This window comes from Bemisia tabaci, chromosome 8 (assembly GCF_918797505.1).
Source record: "Bemisia tabaci chromosome 8, PGI_BMITA_v3".
In the NCBI taxonomy this organism is placed as follows: domain Eukaryota; kingdom Metazoa; phylum Arthropoda; class Insecta; order Hemiptera; family Aleyrodidae; genus Bemisia; species Bemisia tabaci.
Window position 1 is genome coordinate 22,180,802 of NC_092800.1, and position 6,753 is coordinate 22,187,554.

Below are 6,753 nucleotides of genomic sequence, written 5' to 3' on the forward strand. Positions count from 1 at the left end.
GCGGAACCCAAAAACATTCTTGACAATTTTTTCGAAAATTTGGGTTGGTTCCTATCTGATGTACTCGGGCCACTTGATCCTAGTTTAACACATTTAGGACTCTTAACCCTCATATGGGATGATAGTATTGATACTTAGAAAAAGAGTTTTAAAGTTGTATTCCTTCATAAAGCTCAATGTAGAAAATAACCTTCAATCCTTCTACACAGACTAATTTTTTTTTCTCGACTTTGAGTTTTAGGCAGGGAAATATATATATATAAATACGACTAGCTAAATTCAAAAACATTCTTGACAATTTTTTCGAAAATGTGGGTTGGTTCCTATCTGATGTACTCGGGCCACTTGATCCTAGTTTAACACACTTAGGACTCTTAACCTTCACATGGGATGATAGTAATAAGACGACTGGCAAGACAGTGGAAAAAATTGGCTTAATTTAAGCGGTGGACTGTATCCAACGTTAGTATTTGTACACTTTAATTCTGAAGGTCATTTTAAGGGGGCTGTTCCTAAATATGTAACGCACTTTTTCGGCATTTTTGGAACCCCCTCCCCCCTTTAGTAACGCTTTTGTGACGTTGACCTCTATCCTTTAACATGAAAAACAAAATGGCGTAACGCTCCCTTTGACTGCCCCCTCTCCCTAGAGCGTTACATAATGTAGGGATGGCCCTATACTAGCAGAAACATGGCACGGGTAGCGAGTACGCTCTCTGGTCGCAACGCGGTCTAACCTCCGCGCACTGCTCTATGATCCGCTTCGCGGGCCTTGATGAATTAATCTAACAATAAATAGAGCGGGCTCCTCTAGGAACTATCTTCAATCGACAGCCGCAAAAACACCATGGAAGTTGGCCCGGTAAATATTCAGAACTAACTGACAAAAAATGATTATTTACATTCTTCAAATGGGAGGGTTCCCAACTTTATTATGCAATATGTATAAGTAAAGAAAATAAAACCTGGGACATATTTCCAAAATCTGAATAAAGCGGGCTCTTTTACGGGTCATCGCCAGTTGATAGCTGTTAAAATCATTGAAGTTCACTGGGTAGAACAGTACAACACACTGTGACAGAAAATGAAACCTCAGGGAGTCGAAGAGCGAAGAGCTTATAGTAAGTTAGTTAGTTAGTTATTTTACTTAAAGACATTCAGCATCTTAGGCTATTAACGTCTTTACAAAGAATTTGAAAGATGGCTGTATGTACAAAAATTTAGATTTTTAAATAAAGGAAGGCAAATAGTTTCAGGGCCCGTGCTATTTGATGAAGACGCTAAGAATTTATTTTCCCTTTCATATCGTCGGTGAGGGTAAAAGAACATAAATGCGAATCTTGGTTAAATCCTGTCACTAATAGTCAGTAAAATGTTTGGAAATTTCTCTTATCTTCATTTTCCGCTCGAAGAATATTCTGTCAAAATTTCAAGAAAAGATGTCAGTTCATTTTCTTTTGATAAATTGAAATGTCAGCAGAGATTTTGAAACGCTACAAACAAGAGTCACGATTTTTCAGTTTCACTCTTGATGATGCGGTTCGATTTTCTTTCAGTTCGCTCGCAACGGTGATAGTCATCAGTGGTGAAGCGTGAATGATCGATTATCGGTATTTACCCCATTTGAAGCAGTGGAAAAAGATAGGTTATCAAGGTTTTTGTTGCGAACACCCTGTGTTTCGGTTTCAGGACATTCCGTCAACGATTTTTTGTCCGCGTGCCTGTTTTGTCCAGTAGTTTACGTCCACGCGTAAAATAAGAGTTGTGTTGAAAGAAACAATACAAAAATGAATATAAAAGGGGAAAAAACCATAAGATAAAAGAAATAATTAAAAAGCTTTGAGGATCATTAAATTTGACACGGAACCACCTTAATATTTACAAAGCATATTTTATATTTTCCTTTAATACATTTTTTTCCATCGATTTAAATGAGGAAAATCCACGCAGAATATGCATAATATTCAAAATCATGAGCTGAAAAACGCCGACTCCGCGATTTTAAATAATAGAGCCGAACACAGAGCGGAGTGGCGTGCTACCGGCACGAAACGTGCACTGACGCCTTCAAACCTAAGGGAACACTTCACGCATTGCGCAATGCTTGAAGTATCCCCTTAGGTTTGTAGGCGTCAATGGGGACGTTGGGAGTTGGCCAGCCGCCCGCCACGCCGCAGCGTGCCACGGCGCGGCGCTTCAAGCAACTATTTCACAACAGAGGTGTTGCACATCAAACGAAATTAAAGGCGCTCCAACATTTTATGAATGATAGGCATCCTTCAAGAGTACGGAGCTTTCCTCGCAAAATAAATCAAGGTACTACGGCAGGAACTCCCCTGTCGAAAAAAAAACGAGTGCACATAAACTACTAGAAGAACCAGGTGTGCGGACAAAAAATCGGTGTCGAAATGTCATTGAACCTGTGTTTCGATCCTTCTCCATAAGTTTAAATGGCAGATACATCGATTCATCGCAAATCTTGCCACGCCACTGATACTCACACATTGACATTTAGACCATTTAGGAATATATTAATTTTTCATTCCTCAACAATCATCGATGTTTCAGATTCATTGACGAATCAAAACATTTCATGACCAAAATTCAAATAAACGCACAACGAGACAACAAACGGTGGATCTCCAGAAAAATCATAGCAATTAAAGTATAGGCATCGGGTGCCTTGACCCATCGAGGTTCCTCTGTGCGAGTCTGGGAAAAAGCGACACAAAGTTCTCACGGAAAATAGGCCAAGCGTACAAGTTTAAATCCATTGATTTATTCTCCACTGTTCGGGTTTAGTTATCAGCTCCGCGCTGACAGATATGACGGCGTAAAAGCTGAATTTTCAAGCGCTTCATACGAAGCACGATGTTTTAATATCAAGGTTTGGCATCCGGTCATCTTTCCCACTCTTGATTTCAATTTCGGCCTGGCTCGCTGCATGATGACGCCGTCATAACAAACGCCCGTCTAATTCTTTATGCGTTAAACTGTCTCACACCTTGTGTTTGCTCTGCGCTCGCATTGCGTTTACAAACCGTCTAATCCGCATCAAAATCCACCGAAATCGTATTTCTCGCTTGCGTCATACTGCCGTGCTAAGGAAGAACGCCGTATGAACATTCGAGAGTTGCCAAATTTCCCTTGATATAGCATGTATTTTTGACGCAATTTAAGCATATTTCTCCTTGAAATTTTTCATATATTTTAGACCTAATTGTTTACATAATTGTCTGGAAATTTTGGAAACAAATGTTAAGAATTTTCCAAGTAAATTCGGTTTTTATCAAAGGAAATTTGGCAACATCTGAAGGCTCATACGGGGTTCTTCCTTAGCGCGGCAGCATAGTTTCAGCAAATCGGGCAAAATTATACAACCTAAAAATAGTTTCTCGCGTGATCCGAAGTCGCAGTGAATAGATTCTCAGCAGCGAGAAAAACTAGTTCGTTGAGATGTAGTCAAAATTCACAATAAGCTCCATGCGGTTAGGCCATGCTGAGGTAAAACGTCTTGTAAACACTCAGATGTTATATCATACTCCTTCCGATGACATGTCCATTTTTTGGAGAATATCAAGAAGGCATTGAGAGAAATGCCAACACAAAAGTTTGGTTCATACAGGAAGTAAAACACAAACAAATCTCGAGCCTTTGGTTGACAATTTCAAGAGGATTTGCCAGCTAGTTTTCTGAAGAAATTTAATACAAAACGAGTGGTGAATACCAAAAGTTTTAATCGGAGGAATGCATTATCCCTGCAGTCTCCCCATTGTTTTTGCGCTAAACTCATCTGAAACTGTCTCTGAATTAACTCGAAATTGGTGTTGGTTTGTGTTTCACTTCCTATATTAACCAAAAGTAAGTCGAGAACACAAATGTTTCTTTCAGATTGCTTGCCTCTGAAATCTTCAGTTACCACACCTTTAATTAGACTACATTTTGCAATTTGGAAGTAAAATTTCTGGCTCATTTGTAAATGAAACTCTTATATGTGCGTGGGGAAACGAATAGTAGATACGTTGTTTCTAAAATGACCCAGATATTGTATTTCCGAATTGCGATGTGCAGTCCAATTAAGGATACAATTTCAGAAAAATTCAAGAAAATAAATAACCGAATTTTCAAAAATTTGATGTTTTGCAAAGAGACATCTGGCAACGTCTGAATACTGGTATTATGACGTTTTTCCTTGGTGAGGCATTATTAGTAGGTCAATTTTTACTTTTATATATTAATTTACATTGATAACTGGAACAGCGCACGGCTGAACATAGTAATAAGTGTTGGTCAGTTTCAAGACAAAAATTTCACACAAATCAGAGAGTCCTTTATTTTTAAGTCATTATGAGAAGTATTCTTGATCATCAATTAATGTAAGAAACTCAACTCAATAGCTCAGTCTCTCTTAATGTCAAAAGTTATGTAGCCCCTTCAAAATATCGGGAAACATCCGTGTGTTATTGGGTAAGCGAATACTTTTTTGGTGCTCGTTTATCTTTCTATCTTTGCGTTAAAGTCTCTCTATTCATCTCCAGCTGACTCAACGTGAAATGTATGATCGACCATTGCGTCGCGGTTTATGGAGAATACTACATATATTTATTCATAGCAGAGTGTATTCAGATCTATTTCTAATCTTTGAAACTAAGTCTAGATCTGCCAAAATACGAAACATTTTCAAATTTCGCGAGCAGTTTCCGTGAAGGTTTCTTCCGACTAAATGCGGAACGATACTTTATGAAAGTTCAATAAGCAATCGAAAGATCTTAGGAGCTAGCATCAAGATGAGGGAATGGTTTTTTATAAAAATACGTTTACTACGGCGTGGGCGGTGAATTAACACACAGAGGCATTTTCGGCCGTTGACAACAATTTGTCGTAGCTGACAACAACGCATAAAAGGCGTAATCGGATTTTATATAAATCCGCATCCACCCGCCGATCCCTAGTCTGCCTGAGTGGGGTCAGATTGACCCCACGGGGGTTTCAACTCTTTGCCATTTCTCGTGGTATGCACGAAATTTTTTGTCCTTCACAGATAGGTCTACAAAAACATCTAGGAACACGATTTTGAAGGGGGAAAAAAAAAAAAAAAAAAATTGTGCATGAGAGATCAAAAAATTCACGAGTACCCCTAGAAAGCCTGAGCGGGGTCAGATTGACCCCGACGTGTTTTCCCTAGTGTATTTCACGTTTCATTCACAAAGACAGTTGGTAACCCTGTTTGTTTTGGTTTTGAGGTTTTGTTCATGTTTTGAAAGGTTGATGTTTTGTGATAACAATATCTAGCATGTTTCATAAGCTTATTTTTACAAGAAATAAGTAGTATTATTACTTTTATTTCGTGAAAAACAGAGAAAGTGTCAATCTGTGATTAGATGAACGTGTTCTTCAATCTAGTTGAGTTTTTTTTTGAAGATTTCTCCATTTTTCTGGTTTGTATAACTCTGGCGCAAACAACACACATAAGGTAAGCTTCAAAGTTTATTTCTTATTTTTAAAGTTTTCTTTATCGGCTTCCGAAGACCTATCTGTTTCTCCATCAATTTACCAAGAATGGCATGCGGTATGAAATTATTATGTCAGTGATTCAGTGATAGCGGTACAGTGATAGTATTCAGTGATGTGCTTCATTTCATTTCCAAATGTCGTTTGCATGTTTGTCCAATACACAGTGTTGTTCTTTGCCAAAGCTGCGAATAAGCTGAATACTAATTTTTCCTTATATTTTTACTAATGTATTTTTTTTAGGATAGCGACTCTTTTCAACTGTGTGCCATAAAAGGGACTTTTTCTATTTTATTTTTAATTTTAGTTCCAAGACTTTTAGCTTTTTGTAGTATTATAAAATGTTTACCAAAACTTATTTCAACAATAAGTGCTCGATACCACTAAGGACTGAGCCAAAGTGTTTTTAGAGTAATATTATTTGGTGCCTTCAGTGTGCTTATTTTTGTATATTTTTCAATTTTTAACTTACCCACCGTAGTTATGTTACCTAATTTCTAGTTATTCATAAGCTGAGCCCTCCGTACTTATGTTACCTTCTACGTTTTATTTTTCATTCCTCACCGTACCTAGAATGTAGGTTCTCATAAATATGGTGCTAAGCTTATAACTACGTTTTAGTTTTTAGAGGTTCATTTCTTTTCTCTTATTCCTTATAACATATATTTTACCATTTAGCATCAAAAAAGCTTACTTTGAAGGTGTATTCATTTTTCTCTTTTTAATTTTTTTCAGAAACTTGTAAAACAAGCAAAATTTTTCAGATTTTTTCTCGTTTTCAGTATTTAGTAGCCCTATGTTATTTTTTTCTCACGCTGAGAAAAAATTTACCAAACTTGTAGTTGTCAAACTTAATTTAATTTTCAATTATATATTCAGTTTTTTGTTCAAAATTTACTTCTTTCTTTTTTTCTCTAATTTTAGAAAGAGAATATACGCCTATTTCTTGAAACAGAGTACCTAGAAAGAAACAGAATGCATGTTTATTATGAGTCGGGTATGCAATTTGGCAACGTGTGTAATGAAGTAGTTGTTGCATACCCTTCAAGGCATCTTGTAGTCTTAGGCACTCCTTTTTTCAGGCACCTAAGCTTACTATGCACTGATATTATCTGAAAACATAAATAAAAAGAGCAAAAAACAAAAATATCAATATTATGCAACATGGCAACATATGTATGATAAAATGGTTGCATACCCTGCGCCGTGTTTTTTAAAACTTAGATATGCTTTATGGTTAAG